The sequence below is a fragment of the Penaeus monodon genome, chromosome 9, assembly GCF_015228065.2.
Source record: "Penaeus monodon isolate SGIC_2016 chromosome 9, NSTDA_Pmon_1, whole genome shotgun sequence".
Taxonomy (NCBI): domain Eukaryota; kingdom Metazoa; phylum Arthropoda; class Malacostraca; order Decapoda; family Penaeidae; genus Penaeus; species Penaeus monodon.
Genome location: NC_051394.1, coordinates 9,632,518 through 9,640,484, shown reverse-complemented (window position 1 = coordinate 9,640,484; position 7,967 = coordinate 9,632,518).

Here is a 7,967-nt window from a genome sequence, read left to right as displayed (position 1 = left end):
TTTTTTTACACTACGGAGCTTTGAACTTTGTTTTTAGGTAGGTAAAAAGGTTTCAGGATTTTTTAGTTTTCCTTTTGTAAGAACGTACAGCAAAGAGGCTTGGGCTCCCACCATCATTTTGTTTTCCCAAACCCCACTACATCAACAGCAATGAATTTGTAGTGTGAATCTGCAACCCTTGAAGGGAAATGGAATTTTTTTTTTTAAAATACTTTGACCTAAATTTTTTGGGACACTAAACACGGATATTTTTTCAAAAACTGAGCCTAAACAGTGAGGGAAATTCCAGATGCTGTAGAAATATCAGTGATCTTTTAAAGGGATCCTTTTTTGGGTATGAATGTTTTCCCTCATGAGTTCTTCCCCGGCGATAACAGTCTCTGCAAAATCTTTTCCCCGTTGTCATCCGACCCTAACAAAAAGGCAAGGGCACGGAACGACATCCTGGGGCAAATCCCGAAAAATGATATTTTTACGCCGACGCCTGTCCTGTCCCCCAAACCAAACAGGCTGGGCAGACGGGGTATCCACAGGGTGTGAACATGAACAGCCCCAAGGGGCCCGGACCACAGGTCCCAGAACACCAGGGAAGGAAACCCAAGTGGCGAGGCGGGGCACAAAAATAAACACAAAATGACAGTCTTCCTTTATTACCAAGTTATTTACCCGTACACTTTTCTATAGGCACAATACGGGGGGGAAACCAATGTCCACTGCACGATACAGCTTATAACGGGGAAAACCAAAGTTTTTCAGGTCACAAAGGCACACCGAGGTCTTCACAGGAGCACACCAACCCCGTCTCTTTTGGCTTGTTCCTCCGCCCCTCCGCCACACCACTGCGTATTTTTCCCCGGGTCCCTCATGTTAACACATGCCGGTATCCTTTCATGTTAACGGTTTTTCGCACAGAGACAAAGACCCACTGGCGTACACTATCCCCCCCTATAAACAGACTGCTCTGCCTGTATCCAAAAATGAAAAAAACTCCCGTACTGGGGCAAACGTCAATTCTTTTCACCATGGCCCAGGGTAGTTTCCGGGCCCCATAGTAACGCCCAGCCGGTGCGCCAAGCCCTCGAGGAAAAACAACGGTCGTTTTCGCCCTTCGAATTTGATAGGTCCCATCAAAAAAGGGCCCTCCCACCGTGATGGCTTTCCCAGGGGCTCTTGCTTCGGCGAGACCCCTGCTTCCGACGCGGAAGCCCCCTTCCTCACAAGTCCCCAGTTTCCCCAGCTGGCCCCTTCGGGCCTTATCGAAAAGTTAGCTCCCAACAGTAATTACCCCCCCCCTGTCCAAAAAGGGCTCCCCCAAAACCGCACCCCAAGCAGCTTGGGTTTGAAGGGCTCCACGAGGCCCTCTATCCATGCACACTTTTGACAGTCGACCCCGGATTCTAGCTCGTCCGGGGGGAAAGGTCAGTCGCTCAGCCGTAACTACCTCTGCACAGCCAACCTCGGGAAGCAAGGGCACCTCTTCACCGTGCACCCTACCAGTTTCCGCCCAATCGACACACCCCTTACTCTGCTCGGGGTAGTAAAGGGCCCCAGAAACAGTGCTCGCCCAGATCGGCCACATACACCGGCCCCGCTGCCCTTTGTCCCCACGCCAAACGACCCTCCACTGGCCCCTTGAGCTGCACACAATCCCCCGTGACACCACACAGTCTCTGTGGTGCGTCGGGAAGTCCATAGGGGCCAATATCGGGCCGCACTGGGTTTCTCACCCCAGTGTCCACGTCAGGGGGCATGTTTCCCCCATCACTGAGCCCTCCACCTGCATCGTGCTGGTTCGACGGAGTTTACCCAAGTCGGGGCCCGGGAACCGAGAACGGCGGGGTTTCGGCCCCCTTTTCCAGCATGTCCGATTTTTCCGCCTGTACCATTTCCCTTGCTTTGGACTGCCCCGGAGGGTGACCATACCTCCCACAGTCCTTGCAGCACTGGGGAAGGCATCAGATCCGCCCGGTTTGAGAGGACGTTTTTCTCCGCTCCCCCCGAAAACCGATACGTCTGTGCTTTTCCTCACCGCAGCGCCAAACAACCCTTTGGGAAAGTGCTCGGGTCACCCCCCAAATCAAAATTCCCCCTTTTACCCTTTCCGGCCCCGGGGGTCCGGCGGGCTGAGCAGCGGGCCCCTAGGCCATGGTTGCCTTCGGGGAAGGGCCCCTCGAACTCCAAGGCCCTCGCCAAACCCCCTGCAGGCTCAGGGGGGTGCCTGTTTAACGTAGTTGCAGCTGTGGTCCTGCAAAGCTAAAAAAGAAATTGGGGGCCCAGGCCCACGATCTTTTCCGCACCCGCGGGTAGACCCTTTCCCAGCGCCCCCACATCCTGCGCCAGTGGGACAGTGTCTCGCCACGCTCCGAGTCCGCTTTTTTCAAGGGGGCCCCGATATACCTGGGGCCTGGGGGTGGTGCCCAAACGGCTTTTCAAAGCCCTCCCACGCTGGTGTAAGAGAAATTTTGGGATGGCGGCTGATGCTCCAACATTCCCCGCGGGCCCCTTTAGCGCTGTTCCAGCTGCGGGGCCCTTCTCTTCCTGGCTCCAGCCCGGGCAATGCCAGCATTTAAAATTGGGGGGCATATGCCTCCCAGGCCACCTTCCCGTCGTACTCAGGGGCCTACGCCCCCGAATGTCTGGAGGCCGAGGGGCTGCAGGGGGGAAAACGCGTGCCGTGAACAAAACCCCGCCCGGGGGGGGGAGGAAGGGGGTGGGGAGGAAACGAGGGGGTGCCCGGGGTCCGATTTTGCCGCCACCATACCCAAGGGAGGGGTTTCCCGTGGGTCCCCAGCCTTCTGCGGGACCAGGGCTCCGACACGCGCGCGAGGCCCCGGGGTTTTTTCCCGCCACGGACCCCAGGCAGACCCCCCGAAAACGACACTCTGGCATCTGTTGCCAGAACCTGTCTGCCCTTCTCTGCTTTTCAATGTTACTACCCCCGTGACGCCCCCCTTTTCCCCCTTCACTTCCACCCTCAGGCCCTGAAACCTACCCTTCAGAGTTTCACCCCCTCCATCGTTCACTTTTCACGGTTGAGGCCTTGCGGGGACTGCTGATTTTTCCCTCTCACAGATTCAAGATTGTTTTTTAGCACCTCAAAAAGTCGGGAGAACGTTCCCTGCCTTTTTTGCCTGCATCTCGCGAGATGGGCGCCTTCGTGTGCCCTCTGGCCTCTCTTCGCCCCTTTTTTGCCCTTTCCTCCCTCATAGGCCAGCCTGGCAGTGACAGGTCCACTGGCTCGGCTTCACCTCCCCTGCCTGCCTCAGCATAGCCCCTCTCCCCATGGCTGCCGCCATTTTGGACGACTGATAAAACGGGGTCTCACTGATCTATCACAATCCCCTCCTACACCATTTGTTACGCCCACTGCCTCGTCTCTGTGCCACCTACACAAAGCAGGTAGGCGACGGGGTGTACTACAGAGTCGTGAACACTGAAAAGCTCCAAAAGGCCGAGCACCCCAAAGGGCCCAGAACACCACGAGAGGAAACGCCAAGTGGCGAGGCAGGGCACGAAATAAAACAAAATGAAGTCTTTCCTTTATTTAACAATTATTTCCCGTACACTTTTTTATAGGCACAATACGGGGGGGAAAAGCATGTCCACTGCACATACAGCTTATAACGGGAAAAAAAAGTTTATCAGTCACAAAGGCACACACGAGGTTTTACGGAGCAACCAACTCGTCTCTCTTGGCTTGTTCCCCCGTCACAGCCCCTGCGTCATGTTTGCCCAGGTCCTTTATGTTTAAAACAGCCCAGGTCATCCTTTTTAGTTAACACATTTTTTACACAGAGACAAAGACCCACTGGCGTAGCAATATAATAAGCAATGTCAATAAACAAAAATGGATGATAATATAATCATTGTTGTTAGCCTTGGTGCGGCTTGAAAATGTGTGTGTATTTAATTTATATATTAATTTATATATTCGTGTGTGTGCGCTTTGCCAATAGAATACAGTCTTGAAGGATGTATGTATGTAGTTTTTTTTACCACTTCCTAAATCTTTTGTCTTTTCAAAAGACACTGATAAAAAAAAAAAGGAAATATCTTAGAGACCAATTTGCTGTTGAGCTCGGGGAAAAATTCACCAGCTCGATCAGGTGATGCCCCAGGGACACTCCCACATAAGTGGCGATTTCAAGTTACTGCACTTCCCGAAAAACGCCCTGAAAACAAAAGGGTTCAATGGAAATTTTCAGGTGGCTAACCGTGTACTTTGAAAACCTCATTACCAGAATCACTCAAATAGAATACCAAAGGGTCCAGGAGCCCCCTTGGCACAGAGGAAGGGCGTCAGCCTCTTCATCCCCCACAAAACGCACCTGAAAGCGAAGAGAAGTTATGGAAAAACAATGGCTACTTCACCGCCACCCGTCCGAAGAAAAAAGGGAGCTAACAAAAGCTCTAAAACTGATGACTTAAACCCGAGCTCCCGGAATTGAAAAAACAAAAAAATTTATACTTTTAAGAAAAAATAAATCGAAACAAGACAAGAAATGACGAGGACCCATGTTCTTCAAAAGTTTTTACCTCATGTCAAAAAAATTTCCTCCGTGCAGAAGTGCATTTGAAGCCGCCCCAAGAAAATTGACAACAATTGCATATCCCGTGCCTGCCATATTTCCCCCTTCCCCAAAACCCCTGGTTCCTCTTCCCCCGCTTCTGCTTATACCCCACAGGGTCTCCCTTTCTCCTATGCCCAATCTCCGTAGTCCAATTTTTAAACCCCAGATAGACTTATGTAGTACAAAAATCTTTGTATTACATATATGCTGTACAGGAGAAATCTTATTTTATATAATTTTTTGTTATTAGGATTTATATTTCTAGATTTTTCATTTATTATAAAATAATATGAAATTTATGATAGATCAGAAAATTTTGCTCACCTGATAGAATGACAAGTCTTTCTTCAGGTTGAATGGGTGCTCATGCCAGTTTCACCATGTCTTCAGAAGGGGCGAGCTCAACTTTTTTGAGAATGTAGTTGAATGTCTCTTTTGGGATTAAAAAAAAAACTTGCTTTTTTCCCTTTTCAGATCACGATAAAATGATATTCTCAAACTCTGCTCTCTTTTATTTATTTCACGTACTGCTCTCTTTTTTCTTGAAAAAAAAAAGCTGACATTTGACACGCTGACTGATATGCCTTGTCCTGCGCTCACCCAGCGGGTCAAATGGTTACCCCCGTCCTCGTGAAACCTTAAGGTAGGGCCACTAGTCAATTCTTCTAGGATCCCTAGATAAGATTGCAAAATCGTCAGCTACGAAGGGATTGGTCCCCTACATTGATTCCTTTAGAGAAACCATCTCTTACCCCATCGTATTTATTTCTTTTTTAATCCTTAATGTTCTTTTCAAATTCTGTATTATAACCCTAGGGTGGTGTTCCCAACGGCTCTTGGTCCCCACTTTATCTAACAAGGCGTAAATAAATTCCGAAGAGAGCTCCATGCTTCTGACGTGTCGGAGTGGGTTGATGTTTATGTTAAATGAACGTCGATCTGAATTATCTATAAACATTTAATGAGACATCATTGATCGAGGGCAATATATCTTTGTATTTAAAAAGAAAATATATTTTTATCATGTTTTTAAATAATTTTTAAGATTCCAAGTAATGAATTTACCAGTAATTATATTATAGTTTTTGTTTCGCCAATATCTTTCTGCTCTAGGCAGGGATGAAATACCGACAGAGCGTTTTCACGCTGCGGGGGGATTTTCATCTCGGATCCGTTTACAGCGAGAAAAGCAGCCAGTTCTGTAAAGGGATCCCTGGACAGAATAGATTAACGTGGACCGGCCCTTTATCGCGACCCGAAACCAGCGCGCTGTAACCTGCTTTCTCTGTGCACGCACCCTTACGTTGGACTCGTGGCTATCGATCCTTCTGTGTTTTACTTTTTTAAGTTTCTTACCGCTTGGTGTTTCGAAAACTTCCCCGGAGAACTGAGTCGCTAAACATAATTTTTCCATACAGTCGTAACTACAGTATCTTTCAAAGGTAGATATAAACTATTATAGCTATTCAGTTTGCGTTTTTTTCATGTTAATCATGTAAATTTTAGAAAAATGGGAAAGAAATGTAAGGTTAGAAATGTAAGGGCAAGATCAGTTTTTATTGCCTTATGTATGTTCCTTACTACGAGCCATACAGCTAGCTCCGTAGTATTTAATTTAAAGTATAGCAGTCTTTACCTCTCGTGCCCTTTTGTTATTTTTTCCACACTGATCAATAAATATATAATTTATAAAAACCCATGATTCATTCTCCTCTCTCGTTTAGTTTTTGTCTGGTAATCGTCTATTCACTAATGGAAGGGATAAAGACAACTAAAGTACAGTTTCATTGAAGCGTATCATGTATACCGATTTACGTCTTTTCTGACCTTTGCCAACTTCCCATGTCTGATGATAGTACTGTCATAAAGGAGCTTATGGTAAAATTGCACTCGGCTGAATTTGTACGTTGTAAGTATTGCATTTATGGGTATACTGCAATTATATATATATATATATAATATATATATATATAATATATATATATATATATATATATATATAATTTATATATATATATATTATGTGTGTGTGTTGTGTGTGTGTGTGTGTGTGTGTGGGGTGTGTTGTGTGTGTGTTTTTGTGTGTTTTTTTATCTAGTTGGTTTCAATACGGGAGAAGAGCTAAGCTCAGATGGCCCGTCTGCTATACTTAAATTGTCATAAACTCTTTAAATTGATGCACAATTTTGGCACACACAACGGTATTTGGAAGACTTTTCCCAATGTTTCAATATTTCTGTGTGGGAAATTGAACTTCTTGACATCGTTCTCCGTCTCTTTTTCTTTAAAACTATTTGCTGTGTCTTCTCTCCCTTGTGTTCAAAATTATAAAGTCATCTTATCTAACTTCACCCTTCCGGTAATATTGTTGAACATCATTATCATGTCACCTTTTTTTTCTTCGTTCTTCCAAAGTAGAAGGCCTATTTTCTGAGTCTGTTTCCTTTTTTAAAGTGTGGACTCCATACCCCCACTGCACCATATTCAAGACTAGGTCTTATGATAGCTGTAATGGCCTTCCATTCTTCGTCCACATACCGAATGCCTCTTCATGTTGGCAATCAGCCCTAGCATTTTAGAATATTGTCATTTATGATCATTTGCGCTTAGGTTCTGTTTATCATTATTCCAAGTTCATTTTCTTTATATTCTTGGTTTAATATTACGTCTCCTAACTTGTATTGGTATAGTGGGCGATTTTTACTTTCTCCGAACCTGATTGCATGGCATTTATTGATGAAATTCCATTTTCCATGTACAACTCCAAATGAATAAAGTTCTCGAGTCACTTTACAGGCATTGACATTGAGACATCGTTTTATTATCCTCTTTGAAAATTCGCGTCGTCTGCACACATATTCAGATGGACTACTTGGGCTTATGTTTGACACTAAATCATTTATGAAAATAGTAAACAATCGGCCCCAAGACCGATTATAGAGGTACTTCCCTAGTTACTCATCGCCACAAGTTGCGTTTCTCATCTCATCTTTCATGAAGAGTCTTCATTCATGCGAGGAAATTTGCATTTTTACTCCACCTAGGTGTTCTAATTTCCACAATAGTTTTCTATGAGACCTTATCAAATGCCTTCTTAAAGTTACAATCCACCCAGACTCTCTTTTTTGGTAATATTTCAGAAACTCTCTCATAGAAAAGACATTTGCTATGCTGGCCTTCCTTCCCGAAAACGACATTCTATATTTGATATATCGTGTTTTTCAAGTACTTCAACCCACTGCTTCCTAATTACCCTTTCTGACAGCTTGCATATACATAGTTAAGGAAACTGGTCTATAATTAGAGGGTTTGTTTGTCGCCGTTCTTGTATAAAGGTGTAATATTGGGAAGTTTCCAATAATTTCGTAGTTTTCCTTGTCTTTTACATTTTAAATT